The following is a 16,961-nucleotide window of genomic DNA, read 5'->3' on the forward strand; positions in this document are numbered from 1 at the left end:
CTTGTTCCACTGTCTCTCCAGATGCAAACTGTGCGTGCTTTCACATCCCCAAAGTTATATGTGCAATCGAGAAGGCTAAAAGACTTACTAATGAGTAAATATACCCTCATTTTTAAAAAGTTATATAAAAAATAAACCCTTTCAGGGGAACAATAAATGCATATAGTACTATGTTGGCTATGAAAATGATGCGCTAGCTTAACTATGGATATAAATTTAAAATAATTTTGTTAAACTGGTATAAATCTACATGTAGATACTCTTATTACTGATTTCAACAGTTCAGCTTTAACTAACTCACTTCTGAGCTAAACTAGGTTTAAGCTATCAGTGTCCTAATTTATTTTTGTATTGATTTAAATCAGATTAGGAATTACATCAGTAAACTTTAACTGTTTTAGGTAATACGTTGTTTTATCACCATCACTTTGCTTTTATGCCATTTTCTCAATCTTTTGGGAAGGGATTAACTGGACGTTTTGTTGCTGATTCTTAGAGCATCCAGCTAATAGATGCTCTTACTCAGGCCAACAGAGAGATAAAAACATATTGCACTTGTTTTGGGATAGTTTTTTAAGGATCCTGAAGCACTGACTTGGTAGGAAAAGCAGAATTTCCTCCATGTTACAGACAAGAAAATAAATGCTGTTTCAGTTCACTAAAACTGTGTTGGCCAATAGTGTTGTTATGGGCATTAAAAAAAAGAGCTCTAGGGGTTTTTTTTCCAAAGGCAGCTACATTTTTCTGGACTTGCTGTACGAGTGCATGTGCCTTGCCACTCCCGATCAAGCCTCTCTAATGAGATGTGGCTACACAGCATCATCTTGTCTCCTTTCTTTACCAACGAGATTTCTTTTTTGGCTCCTCACTTTCCGAAAGCAACCCAAATATTGCCAGTGACCTTAGGAAAAAAGTCTGTGTTACAATTCTTCATGTTTTATATGCAGGAGCAGAAAAGGTCTGTGGTATCTTCATCTCGTCCCTGTGACGTTGGTTGGGTGATCCTGTCTCTTTGCATTTTACTATGCTTTGAACCTCAATTTTCAGTTTCAATTTGTAGCCACTGCGGGCTATCATTGCGCAAAAGCATATGGGTTGCTTTTTAATTGCCTTGGAGTCACAATAGATTATTACAAATAGAAGTGTATTTTACATAATGGGGTTGGAAAATCATCGCTGAAACCAGGCAGAGGTGGTTTAAGTTCAGTCCGGCCTGTTGAGTTCACTCCAATCCTGCATTTCAGCTGTAGCTTATTTTACCTGTTTGAGCAAGGTAAAAACTCCCTGTGCCTTGTCTCCGGTAGTAATTCTGAGTTAATTACTTCCATGGAAAAAAACCTCCATGGCTCACAAGCACTGAAATACCTGGGTTTGTCAGTGAAACACAGCCTTAAATTAGTACCACTATGTGCGTGAGACACATGGGACATCTTCTGCGTTTGGTGACAGACTTGTCCTTTATTGTTACACTCAGGTAAGTTGTTACCTGCTCTCTTGTAGCCAAAATGTTATCAAACCTCTTATAAGACCTCCCTAAACTGTGTTTTATCAGTGTTTTACAAAGCTCCTGAGACCCAGGACAAAGTCACACAAGGAGGGGCCAAGTCAACGTGGTGGTTTATTGTCCCCAGGGGGAATGGTTGGGCAAGTAACCTCCTGATAGCTTTAGCATGCACTGGTCTCTTGTAAGGTAATTGAAGTCACTATCATGGGGGGGGGAAACCCCCCAAACAGTCAAAATCCTCCAGAAAGTGAATAGCTTTCTGCTGGGTTAGTGAGTTGAATCAGCTCAGCAAAGGATCCAGCGCTCACCAGAGCTAGCTCAGGGATCGGCACAGCCAGCAGCAATTGCATGGGGAAAAAGGGACATGTTCCTTTGGTGACAACAGATGTGAAGATTAGCTGTAGAATGCTTCTAATCAGAATTTTGGCAAATAATGCCGAATAAAGCGTTTATTTCTAGCCTGTCCCAATCCTGGCCACTTTGATCTGTCACTGCAAGTCTGTCTACTACAAGTAGAAGTGGTGTGTGACCATCTGGTGAAGTGATGTGAGGAAATGATCTGGCTGAAAATAATCTTGGGAGCAAAAACCCCAGGGGTGGGTGTTATTCAGTCAGGTCAGTTCCCCAGTCTGGGAGCTAACCATGACCCTAGTGGTAATGAGCCAACTTTAAAAGAGACAACACAAAGATTACGTGCCTGGAGTGCTTCACAAAAAGCTAATTTTAGGGAAAACTGAACTGAAAAAAGAATCCTTGTGCACAAAAGCTATCCACTTACTTCAGATGTATCTAATAAAAAAAAAATATCTTCTTACAAACCCTGCTGCACTTTTGTCGGTGTTATCATCACCCCTACTGCTGACAAAGCTGTTAGCACAGTATAATGGAACTAATTTTAAAAAATACAGAACCTAAGCATAACTGAGGACGGTCTTTTCCTTTGCCTGTTTTGGAAAGGTGTAAGGATACAAGCATTTTTACAGTCCTGTGTAGGTTCTGAAATTAACTCCTTACTGAGACAGTTGTTGCCGTTCTGCAGATGGCTCTCTGCAAGAGCAATGTCCTAATTATGAGCCTTTAAAAAGTGAAGAGCTGTACTCAAAGTCTTATTTTTCAGAGCATTAATTCATACATGATCATTATCTCACTATAAAATTTGACCATTTTTTTTTACTGCAGGGTACTTAAGCCAGCTTGGCACTATGTGCTTTTATGCATGATTGAACTCATCCAGTTTACTTTGCAGCGAAACTGCAGAGCCTTGCTCCTGGAGGTTTTTAGGGGGTGTTAGCTAATATGTATTCATTTGTTGCACCTATAAGCTCGGGGTATTTTAGGGGAAGACACTTGCTATATGGAACAACTCAAAGAGTTGCTAGCAATTATGGGAATTAATTTTGTGAACAGAATGAGCAGGGTCATTTCTCAAGTGTGTGTGTACAGCTTGATGTACAGCACTTTGCCTAGGAGATCTAAATTAAAGACTGAGGCTTGTAGCTGTCTGGGAAAGAACTGTTGTTTTACAGAAAGTTGCTTCTGTTTTTTTGGGGGGGGAATTCATTATTTATTCCAATGCAGGAATTAATAATAAAACAAACAAAAGCAGTGCAGAAGAATTCTATTTAAATTATTCTTTTTAGAAACAGCCAGTGTGTTTCCTCAAATTCTTTCAGTGTTATGATTTTTTTTATTGGCTCTAGTGGGCAAAAAGATAGCTTTCTAAAGTGCCACCACTGTCCGAAGCCTGAATAATAATAATCATAGCAATAATAAAGAGTATTAGGGTGGGATTTAAGCACAGTATGGGCCTGTGGTTTAACGTTCTGGTGGGGTCTCTAACTGAGAGCATCATTCTTCCCAGGTACGCTAACACACCTGTCTGTGGTGCAGCATAGTGAGATGCACTGGGAAAATGATACAGCTGAATAAAAAACCTGCAAAAAAGGGGAGGAAGAAAGGGGAATGGGAGAATATCTTCAATTCAGATCAATTCACCTAGTTGGGCTTTAGCACGTCTCCAAACCAGTTGTGTTGGTCCACCCAGAAGACTATCTTGCTGAAGCACGGGGCTGGGAATAGCTGGAGGTAGCGGGAAAGAAACCCTGTTCACTGCAATTGCTGCTGAAGCACCCAAATTGTAGAAGGACGTCGGTGAGGCTGGTTTTTCCTACAGCACACTGCAAGGTCGGAAATCATAGTGGAATCTGATCTCATAAGTCAAATATAAATATCACCTTTCAGTTAGTTTGCCTGGCTTTTGTCCACTCTGATGACTTATTTTTTCTGCCAACTTTTTCTGAAAGATGATACACAGAACACTTGACTGCATAGCCTGTGTATACGCGTGTGTGTGTACAAATATAAATTCCTTGTTCCTGGAAAAACATGTCTTAATTTAAACGGTGTTGACTTTGCACTCCTATTTTGAAAGTTAGGAAATTTGGGCAGAGGCTTCCTGGAAACTATTACTTTGGTTATTGTAATGACTATTAAAATAACAATGCTAATTCCAAGTTGATTAAGACACTATTAAAATATCCAGCTAACGTTCCAATTAGGGCAGAATAACAGGAAATATTGCTGTAATTAAAAGCAACATGAAAATCCCATTATCTTCAAAACTGCCAGGAGCTTAGTAAGTTTTAATATAGGAAAACTTGACTTTAAAATCTTCTTTCTTTCAGGTACTTAAATCTGTAGAATATTACAGCATCAAGGAGGTGTCGGTTGGATGATTGGGTCCAGTTTGGTGTAGCCGCTCCCAGAAAGATATGGCTGAGCTGTTGAGAGTCCAGAAACATCTCCCCAGAGCACATCCAGCCTGTACTTGAAGATATAAGCTGGTATTGAGTGGATGGTAACCTCTTGTAGAGCCCTCCAGCCCTGTGATTCAATGAAAGAAGGTGAAGGAGGTCATAAAATTAAAATGAACTTCTCAGAGTTGCCTTCACTGAAGGGAAATGCCATTTTTCAGAACCATCACATCTCATATATGAACAGCTTTTCTGTCTGAGTGCTTGGTACACATAAGTATTTTAACATTCAAAGGGTAAAAGATTTTACAAACCTGAAATAATTAATTATCTACACATCCCCATAGGTAAACACTATTATTTTCACTGTTAGGAACTGGGGGGAAAAAAGGCAGAGAAGTTAAATTAATCTAGTGTCCTGCAAGTTGATGTTACAATGTGTGGGTCAGGTGGGACATCGGAAGGCCATGAAAAGTAGAAATCCTGACAGCGATACAGCTGTATCATGTTGAAATAAAACAATAATAAAACCCCTCCAATAAAATCCATTGCATTTAGGCTTTCCAGTCGACTTTCAAACAGGTAAACAGTTAAATTGATAACTCATTTTCCTTTCCTGGTGTTTGCAGTTTGATGCTCTGCTTTAGCTGGTGTAGCTGCAGGCTGCAGATGCGAAGAACGGTCCTGCTCAGCCTCTTCCTTCCTCCCTCTCCCGCCAGGCCCAGCAGGTGCTTTTGTGCATAAAAGCCAGAGACTGAGCAGTCGCAGGTGAGCAAGGTGATCAGACAAAAAAACCCGAACATGCCCTCCCCAAAAAGGAATAGTTTTCCATTGCATCGGCTCACTGAACCACTCACTGAACCTGTGTCTAGATGGTCCCTGGGTCTGATGGAAGGCAGGAGAGAGGCAGGCAGGAGCTGGAGGAGGGGAACGGCAGCATCTCTTTTGCTACAGTCACAGCAGTGGATTTGTTGCAGTGCTGAACTGCACTCCATAACAGGACTAATTAATTCATGATCTAACCCACTTCTCCCAGGCTTTTGGCACATTTTCTTATTTTGAGGTGCAAGTCAGCAGTTTGCTAAAAGCACTGCTTTGTACAAGGTTCTGCCTATTCCAGACAAAAAGATCATCCATTCAATGCCGTCCTGAGCTGGGGTTTATGCCCCAACTCCTGAGGGGTGCTCCGCTGCCATTATCACAGAATCAGAGAATCCTAGAATCATTTAGGTTGGCAAAGACCTTTAAGATCATGGAGTCCAACCATCAACCACGCCCACTAAACCATGTCCCGAAGTGCCTTGTCTACACGCTTTTTGAATACCTCCAGGGATGGGGACTCAACCACTTCCCTGGGCAGCCTGTTCCAATACCTGACAACCCTTTCAGTAAAGAAATTTTTCTTAATATCCTATCTATCATCTAAGCCATCGTGAAACCAAATCAGTTTTGTGCCATGGAGTTCAATGCTGCCTCAATCACAGTGATGCAAAGTTCCACCATAACACACAGGTCCTCTGTGCGTGCAGGTGTGTGACTTCTGAAAGCTTGAATCATCCAGAAGGCTGTTACTGGTGCTTGCCCTGCCTGGGTGAGCTCCCTCAGAAAATGGTGACAAAGACACGTTCAGTGCAGCAAGGGCTGCTACAGCCTGTGGAGCACATTTGCTTGGCAAGTGGAATGGTATTTCCAATGCACCGCAGACCATTACTGCCTAGTAGGAGCTGGTGAACTGAAGGCACCCATAAGTCTTTCCTGTGCTTTATCAGCTGCTAAACGGAGACTGAACAAGGTAAGCTCCCACTCAAATACCAACGCTTCTCTGTTTATTGCTCTGTATTGCTGCCTGCAGACCACAAAAAAACCTTCCAGTACTGTATCAGGTATGTTCCCGTTTGAGAAAGAATGAAAAACCAAAGGATATTTGCAATTATAAGTGCTTAGTGGACATCTTTTCTATTATTACTACCTACAACTCAGCTGAAGTCCTGCCTAGCTTTAAAATGAGGCTGCATATGGTGAATACACATATGCAGCTGTGTGGTGTGACCTCAAAGCCAAATGCCAGTTAAACTCTGTGTGTACCAAAGAACCACGTGCATATGCCAAATATTCATTATTGCTTTTCCACCCTGAGTTTTGAAAACAAACACTGAATGCTTTTGCTTTTTTTTCTTTTCTTTTTTTTCTTTTATTTTTTTGCTTGTTACTCCAAGCTGCCTTGTGGATTGTACAACTGCTGCATTTTAAAGTATGCCAAGAGCTTGTCAGTTTGTAGCACTTTTTCTGAAATGCTGCCAACACAAAACGTTCCATTTTTCCATCAAACCTGAAGGTTGGCAGGAAGAAAATGTGATGTCTTCTCCCAGAAAACTTTCTCTAATTACCCTCCTGTTTATCACCAACTTCAGTCTTTAATTGGTTTTTACTTCTTTGACACCAGGGCCACAAAAAAATGGAGTCTGTCTTGGACTCTTTCTCTTTCACCTTGTTTTCCATATGAAATTAAAAAGCTTTTTATCTGAGGCTGTTCCTCAGCTCTTTTGAGACACAGATGCAATCAGACTTCAATCCAAATCACAGGTTTTGCAAGTCCACTTTGGTTGTCTCCATTTAAAGGAGATAAAGGAGTTTATTATCAGCTCTCCCATTCACTCCTTGCATCCAGGCAATTATGAAATGCAGGACATACCATTGCTGGCTATTGATGCGCTGGGGGAGATGACACCAGAGCCGAGGATGTGTCTAACCTGAAGCCAAATGGCTGCTGGCAGAGCAGCAGATGGGCACATACAGGCCAGGTCAAAATTCAGTGTGGAAATCAGAAGGCGGCTCCTCACCTGGAAGCAGCTGGGTTATCCCAAAGAAGTGGGGAAAACTGGGAGTGCCCTTAGGACGGAGCTGAGTGAAGGATTGCAGGGTGCCGTGTTTGCCACAGCCCAGACTGAGCTCAGTGACCTGGAGGCACATCTCCAGTCCTACAATTCTGCAAGAATAAGTAGGCATGTATATAAAACATATTAAGAGTACTTTAAGGAGCCCAATTTAGACTCCTGTTTTGAATTGCCCTTTGAAGGAGCCTCTTTCTTTCTGTTCCCACTGTTTGCCACAGTGGGAACCTAAAGAATCGCACTAACATATGCCACCAGGTTTGAAATTGCCTATTTTCTGAATGATGCTAAACTAAGAAAATAACAACACTAGGCTGTTAATTTCTGTTATTCAATAGCTGATGATTTTCTTTCTTTAAAGAGACCAAAGTTTCTCTTCAGAGAAAAACCTAACTGAGTTAGTGTTGGCTTTAATAGAATAAATTGAGTGTCAGAAGCTGTTGCTTCTGTTTTTAATCTATAAAGCCACTGAGTTAGTTGTCTAGAGTCTACCTCATCTTTAAACATGAGGCTTTTAGCTATGAATACATTTGAGAAACTTGCAGCAAGCCATTCAGTGCATATTCATTCATTTTTCTTAGAAAAAAAGGAAATGTTCCCATAATTTTCAGATGTAATTTTCTAAAATATTGTTAACAAAAATGTTATGTCCAAGATGCTTAAAAGGAATTTACACCTATTTTGAGATGCCTTAAAACATGCCAATGCTCTGAAATTGTGCCACAACAGTCTTTGGAACATCAGCACGCAAATACACAAGATTTTAGACATCATCTGCACGAACAGGGATGCTTTGACTTCTTTTAAATGCAATATTACAAGAATGAGTTGTCTTGTGGTACTCTGAATTGGCACACCTGCATTGTATGGCGTGAGATAGCTAATAGGAGGCAAAGGTGGTTTGCTCTGACTGAAGTTGTCATAAACACAAAATATAACACACAAGCACAAAAAGCCTGTCTGTTAATATCAACAGTGTTAATTAGTCAGGGGAGGAGGGGGCAGTGATGGAGCAGAGGAGGCTCCAGGGCTCCAAATTTGAGCATCTTTTCCCATTCATGTCAAGTGCCAGCCAGTTCATGCAGGTGGAAGTGGTACCATGTCAAAAGCAGGGAGATAGGCTGCAAACCCTCACTTATCTGTAGTGCAACAGATATGTCTTAATCACCACAAAACAGATGTACCACCCACACTGAACTAGAACTCTGCCTTTTTTGCATTCGCTTTTTTAGAAACAAAGGCAAAAATTGTGGGGTTTTACGTGTAGTTGGAGTCACATGTCACAGCATCGTCTGAGCCTTAAAAATTATAAAACTACCATCTCTATTTTTTCTCCCTCTTCTGCCCAGACTACTTTGTTTTCTGTGTTTTTTTTTTTTTTTTCATCTTGCTGTTCCCAGTTTTCCCCTTCTCATTTCCTCTTTGATTCTCCTCTGCTTGTTCCCTCTTGCAAGCAATTTTTACTTTATTGGAAGCAATATCAGACCTATTACAGAGCTGCAGGGCTCGCTCGCATTAACCTTAGGATTGCTTCACATCAGTTTGGGGAAGAAGCTGAGGGCTAGTTTCTCACTATGTCTTTGTTTGTACTCCCCATCTATTGTCTCTAGTTATTGTGTTGTCTAGCACATGGATAATCACAGGGGGACAGAGCACAAGTGTTAGGAGTTGTCTCTTTATTTTGTTTTTGTACAGGACCTACCCCAATAGAGTCCTACAACTCCTAGGTACCGGTGCACTATAAATGATGCATTATTTAATGCATTTGGTTCTTTGGATAACCTTAAGTAAGTTTGTAAATACCAAAGTAGGACAAGGAGGCTTCTCTAAGACTGAAAATCCACATTTTGTCCAGCTTTTAGCCCTGCAGACCTGATTGTTTTCATAGTGATAATGTTCCTGTGTTGATCCACATTCAATAGAGACTTTGCATGGCATCACATTGTGGAAATCCCACTGTGTCCTCTGGAGATGTGCGCAATGATGCTGTTGTAGGGAGGTTACATTTATTTACACTAGCCCTAGTTTCTAAAACAGCAGTGTTGAGATGGGAGGAGAGGAATGAGGCCTGAAGCACTAAGCCACGAGCCAGTACATTTTCTTTGCATCTAACCTCCATTTTACATGAGTATAAACAGATTCATGAAGCTGCAATCAGAAGCAGGGTCTGGCCCATCTGTATAAATCCATCTTCTCACCCTGCCTTACAGTACACGGACACTTTGCATGAGAGGTTAAAAATACAGAATACATTCATGCAATGCTGAAGTACTTACCATCATAGAAACCTGGGAAACACCCTGGAGAGAACCCTTTCTGAACACTGATGCTATTTTACGAAGCATGGGGATTTTTGTTTTGAGTACTGATGAAACCAAGCCTTGCTTAAATGATGTGGACATTGATGTACTTAAGCCACTTTAAAAAGGCCACAAAGGTCTTGTGAAACAGGATACCCTTTATATAAACAATGCATGCCTTGCTAACAACTGTGCCCCTGAAGAAGAACTAAAAGACTGATAAGAAGGGAACATCCTACCCCAGGATGCCCTGAAAGTTGAATAATTGCTAATAGGCATGAAGTCAGCAAAAATCTTCAGTAACTGGGGAAAAGTAAAGGTGACGGGGAGAACAGGACCACCACCTCAATTCAAGACCAAAAAGACTTACCCCCACACACACTCCTTGAGCATGCGCTGTAGAATAAAAGACCACTGTACTTTTAATTCGAAGTGGGGAAACCTTTAGCCCAATAGAAACTGTGGTAGATAAGTGACTACCAATAATAGTTTTGGGGAAGAACTTTGGAAACTAAATATGTAAAACTATACTGTATAAATTGCTTGCCCGTTTAGGTATAAGGTGTGCTAGCTTTGTGGATCACCACCTAGCCCCCATCTTTGCGCAAACATGAATTGGAATAAAATACCTCTGCTCTGTGTGTATATTAGCATCTCACACACCGGGTAAATGACCCCACTTTTGGGACAACAACATCATTTCTGGTTTTGCACTGTGTACATCAAAGTCCCCCACTGGTTTCCTGCTCACTGAAGGTTTCCTGGTCACTGAAGGTTTCCTGGTCACTGAAGTAGTAAGGAACCAGTCATTCTCCCCAGGTAGTCCACAATATTGCTGAAAAAGCCTGCTCAGAGCACATGAAAACAACTATCTTTTGTGGTGCTGAATGCCTCTTGAAAGGCCACTTTCAGATTTTGATGTTATTGGCAATAATTTGGAATAAAGCTAACACTCCTCAGATTGAGAGAGAAAACCTCTTGTCTCCTCTGACCTGCTAAATACTCCTTAGCACCTGCTCAAGGCAGTATCAACACCTACTCAAGGAGATACCCACAAAACAGTGCTTCGCATACAGCAAAAATACTCGGTGTGCCAGAGCTCTGGGACATGCAGCCTGAAGTGTTGTCACCATTTCGGACTCCTGCTCAACAGCAGCCACAAGCCAGCACATGGGACAGGCACACAGGACACACGGACTGGCCCAGGCACAGGGCTGGCAATCGCACTGCAGGTGAAGAACTGCCTTTTCACTTCTGCTCCCGTGATCTTACTGCAGTTATCTAATCTTGATTTTAAATCACGTGTCTGTCATTTCTTAGCACAGCACATATACAGCAATGGGGCCAACCTTTTCTAGATGGGGTAGAAAAGTTGAATGTCCTCAGAAGATGGGCTGGCTACCTGATCGTCCAATTCAAGCCTGTGGCTAGAAGTTCACATCCAACAGATGTGATTTCTCACTTAAAATGATGTAAGGCCTGATAGGGTTTATTTCAGAAATGGCCATTTGAAGCTTTATTTGGGGTTTCCTCACTGGTTTTGTACTCTTTTGATGCCACAGTTTATGGATGAGATAATTTTAAAGAGCAGTCAAGCTCTGCTCGCAAATTATGTGCACACAAGGAAGCACCTGCTTGCTAAACATATGTACGTTCACCACCTCAGAACAATACTTGCATTCTCATATGTGTAAGGATGCATCTGTGCTTTTTGCAGTTGTGGCCCAAAGCCCCTGCTATCTGTGGGAGCAGTGAGTCTCTCTCTAGAGAAATACAGAAAGCAAGGAGAGGTTGTGCTCCCCTTCTCCTCTCCTTGCTTTGAAACCTGCTGAATTCTGCTGAAGTCACTGGAGCTGGGGGTTGTGAAGGCGTGGACTAAAGTGGCTTCTCCTTGTTCTCCCTTCCTTCCCAAATATCAGACAAAATAAGGCTTAGCAGAGATTTACTCAGCGTTCTGCTTCAACACTACGGTCTCCCCAACATTCTTCAGGTAGAAAGGAAAGTCTCTGGCAATAGGTTCCTGCAGGAGCAGAGACCAAGACCCTGCACAGGGAGGCTCATCTTTCTGAGCAACAGCCTGGAGCCTGGAGCAGGGAGATTGCAGGCTTTGATGAAGAGCACTTGGGGACTTCTTTTCCATCACCCTGGAGAAGAAGAGGTCCAAAGTGTGTAGGATCATAGGATGATTCAGGTTGGGAGGGACTTTGGGCATCTCTACTCCAACAACCTGGCCAAAGCATGATCAGCTCTGACCAAGGTCAGGTTGCTCAGGGCTTTATCCAGTTGGGTCTTGAAAACCTGCAAGGACAGAGAGTGCAGAAACTCCCTGTCCCACTGCCTGACTGTCCTCATGGTGAAAAAACTTTTCCTAATATCCAGTCTGAACATCTCCTGCTTTCTGTCATCCTCGTACCATGCACCCCTGTGAGGACCTTGGCTCTGTTTTCATGATGACACCACAGAGAAAGCCTTGCCCAGCACCTTTCTGCAAAGCTATAAAGGGGCAAAGAAACCATACTATTTAGCCCCCAACAAGTGCGTGAGGCATATGATGCTTGCCTGATTTAGAACTGCAGTCATCTCTTTACCACATAGCCATGGTACAGGGGCAGGTCGGATGCAGAAAGAGACTGAGAGGTCTTGTGAGTTTTAAACAGTCCTGAAATAGCGTGGGGACATGGGAAAGCAATCAGCCCTCCTTCACTGGTGGCATCCCCTGGGTGGGAGCGAGCAGACACCCTGACACACACGTGGACTGCTGGCACTGCTCTCTCCCCTTTCTGGGCAGCGGGAGCCCAGCTGGCTCCTGAAGCACGGCTCTCTGGAGGGATGTAGTCGGGCTTGGTCTGGGGAAGTTGAGGTTCAGCTGAAATACAGTGGCCTGCAGTTGTCAGGGGAGAGCAGAGGCATGTGGTCAGAACAAATGCTTCTGGTTTTTGGTGCGTCCTGTCAGCCTGAAGGGATTATCTTATGTGTACTGCTTTGCTTTTTGGTTGGCCCGAGGCCTTGGGGTGGAGGGGACGTTGTAAAGGCCATACTGCCAGGATTTTCTGCGTGACACTGAGTGCTAGCAGCTTTGTGAGTTTGAGAAAGGAAAGGTTAAACCTCCATGTGATACAGTTGTAAGAGGAAGAAAGAGACCCCACCTGGGAGGTTTGTACTGAGATTAGCAGTGTCGGCAACTGTGAACCTGCAGCAGTTTTGCAAAAAGTGCCCAGATGACCCCCAGCTCGGGGGTGGTATTTCTGCTACAAGATTGTCCTCCCCCATTCACAGGAGAGGCAAAGTACAGTCCCTGCTCTGGACTCTCCAAAGGCTCAATTATAGCAGAAGGGAGTGAATATGACTGCGTACTTAATTTTATAAAAAAAAATGACACTTCTGTCCAAAGAAATGTCAGGCAAGTGTCAAGTGATCGTATCGCTTCTTTGCTTACCTGCAAAAAGAGGCGGAAGAGTTTAGCCTTCTCTTTCCCAGTGTGAAGTGCCCATTCATTGCTCTTCACACTCGTTCTTGCTTTGCTACTTGTTACTCTACCTCCCGAGTTCACAACCTCCTCCACTTACATCCTCACCTCTTCTGGGCAACCACCTCCCTCCCCATGGAAGAACTGCTGAACGCAGACGGAAAGCTGCAGCAAAGGGCTTCCATTGCTGAGTGTGCAATGATATCAAACTGGAGGTTAACATACATGCCCAAAAATATGGTGGGGGTGTGTGTGTGAAATAATACTGGAATATTTAAGCAGTCAGGATTGCTTTTACAGTCCTGTGATTGTTCCTTACCAAGTAGGAAGGATTTGTTAATCGTTAGCATTAAAAGCTAAAATCCGTGAAACCCAGCACTTGCCTTCATTTTAGGAAGATCATAAAGAAATTTGTTAGCCAGTTGGATGCATACTGATTGAGCAAGAGCCTGTCTAGAAAAAACAAGCATATTGCAAACTAAGGGCTTTCTCATAACTAGTTTTGCAATATATTTCACTTCTGTTCTCCAGGATGACATTCAATTCAGTGTTTTTGCTTATTTTGCAGCAGCTGGTTTTGTTATGAGTTTTGTTTTTAAGCAAGCACAAAAAAACAAAATCAGAAGACATGGAAATGTGTTACCAACACTGGATCAACTCCTTCTTTACTGGTCATCTATAACTTTGCTGGCTGTTAGCTTACAGTAGAGATTTTGGGGTGGTGGTTTGGTTGCATCTCCTGCCTAAGTTGCCCATGCAGAGAGCTCACTACCTCTGTCCAGGGGAGAGCTCAAGGTCTGAGTGGTTTCATGAGGCACAAAATTAAGAAAACCAGGAAATTCCGTAAGGGCAGAACAAGAAAGACCAGTGGTTTGTTTTTAGACATAACCCTCAAAGAAGTTTGAAGATTGATTATTAATATCTTGACAGAATCTGGAGGCTGCAGGCAAACTGATGTGCCTGGATACCTCATTACCTAAAATGACATTTGGGACAAGTAACAGGTGGGAGAAGAAAGGAGAAAGGTATAATTTAGGGCTCTGAGAGATCTCACTGGTGTTAACGTTGCTATCTCAGCTGAGCTGGCAGGACAGAACGTCTACGATACACACGTGTCCAGCACACATGTGGTACAGCCTTGCTGGACCACAGCCTGGCATCCGAGCTCAAGCTGAGGCTGGAGGGGCAGGGGTGGGTTACCCAAGGCAGAAGGTTTGCCACAAGCATCTGGGAGAGTGGCTGTAGGTCCACGTTCATGAACACGAGCCATGGTGCTCAGACAATCCAACTCCACATCAAAATTTGCAACTCATCAGGGATTAGCTTAAAGCTTCCAGGCAGACGTGAACCGAAGCATATTTCCATGGATTTAATGTTTAATATAACTGTCCTTCTCAAGAAGGTGGTGCCTATGAGAGGTTTGTTTTCCTAAACCAGTCAATAAGAATGCTATGCATTTTTTTTCTCCCTAAAAAACTGTGTAGCACTAAAATGCTAAAGTGATGCTGAATGATACTTGATACCTGGATTCCTGAGTTTTCCACGCAAATTGCTGAGCAGCTCTTGAGAAGCACACTGATGTTTAAGTGAGCAGAGGATTCCCCATGGCTTGTGGGTTCTGGCCGAAGAGATGTTCTACCTGCCTGACCTGGGCTGTCCTGTTGCTCCCTCCTTTGCCAGAAAAGCCTGGCACATACAACACTAAAACAGACCGTGGTGCCGAGCACTGTTCAAAAGTCTCAGGCGAAGCAGAGTGCATGGGGTTTAAAATACCATCCTCTGACTGTGGAGAGAGCTGCTGATGAAAGGGACTAAGCAACAATTCATCCCATAACACCCACTTCTTTTGTGTTCTTGGCTTACAAGAAGCAGCTGTCGTTACCCAGCAGCTAGGCTGGACAAAGTCTATTAGGTTAACATGAAGTTAACATTTGCGGGGTGTGTGGGTGTAAGCACAGGGGACTGGAATCACTCATTACCACAGAGTGAAAGATCTCACTATGAGGACTAATCCTGAAAGCCTTTTCTTTTTTCATTTTGTACAGAGAAAAAAAATAATAAATCTGAAACAATATTAATTCTAAGAATCTCTGAATTTATTTCATGCAATCTTGCCAAAAGGTTTTTTACTCAGACTGAATTTGGGGAGGATGTTTGATAGAGTACAACCTTAGAAATGAAGCACAAAAAGAAGAATCTGGGCTATTTATATTAGAGCATCTGAACTCTTTCTAGTAGTGCATGAAAGCATGCAATTAACCTCTTCCCTGGATTGTTATTTCTCTTTCTAGTGATTCCCCTTCCTCTGGCATGAAGGTTAACAGTGAATGTTTGTTTTGATAGAGTGGGTTTTTTATTTTATAGGGGAAAATAGTGCTTGTTAGGTGAAAATCTCTCAGTCTGGATGCTCCTATGCTTTTCGCTTTCACCAGTATGGAAAGAATATGAAACATCAATCACTGAGACTTTACATTCGTATTGGTCAAAAGCAGAAGCAAAAGACAACATGGGTATTGGATACCTGGTGCAAACAGTTAGGTGTGAAGTTTCCTGTTGCTCCTCTGTTAATTTACCACCACCTCATTTTGGGAAGAGTCAGAGGGCTGTGTGGTTGTACAGTTCATGGACCTTGCTGAGAAGGTCTCAGTGCCCTGTTTGCTACTGGATCTTTGTCTCATGGAGCTGGAGTCAGATCACCAGTTATGGGTCTTGCTGACTTCTGGGTTACTAAGAACATGCACTAACCATTGGTCCCAGCGTACAACTGGGAAAGACTGATTTAAGTTTAAATATATTTCACTGATTTTGTTTCAAAAAATGAAAATGAACATGTTTTTCTAAAGAATGAGCTGCCAGCCAAGCCTTTAATGACAAAATGATCTAGTTTGCAGAGAAAATGTGCAGTAATGAAACACAGAGAGAGTAATTTTGGTTTTGGAAAACAAGTTGGAGATAAAACCTCAGGGGGTTTCTTCCTGCTTTGAAGTGCTCATGCAATTCGCATTCACAATAGTAAGAGCTACACACACCTGGCAGAGAGATGTGTTTAGCAGAGCACAGCTTCCATGGCAACTTTGTAGGTAGTGAAGTCACCTAATTTGGATGGGTGGAGGAAGTGGGTAGTGGAGGAAGGAAGTCTGGCTAAGCTGCAGACGCCACATGTGACTTCGTACAACTCATATATAAGCACACATGTTCAACATCTGTGGAGCTGGGCAGTGCTTTAACATTTTGACTCATCAGGGGAGAAAGAAGAGTAATTATCAAGTAGAGATATTCTTGTAGGTGGTGCCAAACAGGGAAAAATGGTAGGGGAATGTGATCTCTTCCTATTACTTGAGAGCCAACATCTTCTCCAAAGATGTATATAATGTATCAAAAGCATAGCCATCCAGCTGCCCTCCAGCCCATTACCTATACCTCCCAGAAAAAATACCCAGCATTTATGGTGAGAGCCAAAGGGCCAAGCTGCATACATTCATGGCATCTCCACTAGCCAGCTCTGTTCAATACTGTTAATGGATTTTCCTGAACTGTTGCCTATTTGTTTCTCAAACAGCATTCAGCTGTTTTCTGACTGTGCTAACATAAAAGATAATGAAATTTATTCATTCACCAATGCTTCATGAATATACACGAGCCTAGCTGCAAATAAAATATTTCTTGGAACCTGACAACTGCCTTCGTGCACGCTGATGATCATTGCGGTGCAATAATAGAGACTGGAGAAAGGAACAAGGGGTAAGCTTTAAGTAGGAAATAAAGAGCAGAGGTTTATTAAAGTAGCTCTGCAAAATGAGGGTTTAGTAATGAATTGGAAAAAGAGGCAAGGTAATTGCAACCAGAGAGCAAATATAATAAATAGGTTAGTGTTTCTTTTTCAGGTAGCTTTGCAGCTTTTGTTCAAAAAAGAAAAAAAATAGTGATGCATGCATACTACAAACCCTGCATTTACGATCAATAGATCTAATTACATCGAATATTACTCCTCAAGTCAAATAACTTTGAAATAGGCAAAGGCAGTCAGCTAACTAGCAGCCAGGATTC

Source organism: Harpia harpyja, chromosome 17 (assembly GCF_026419915.1).
Source record: "Harpia harpyja isolate bHarHar1 chromosome 17, bHarHar1 primary haplotype, whole genome shotgun sequence".
Taxonomy (NCBI): Eukaryota; Metazoa; Chordata; class Aves; order Accipitriformes; family Accipitridae; genus Harpia; species Harpia harpyja.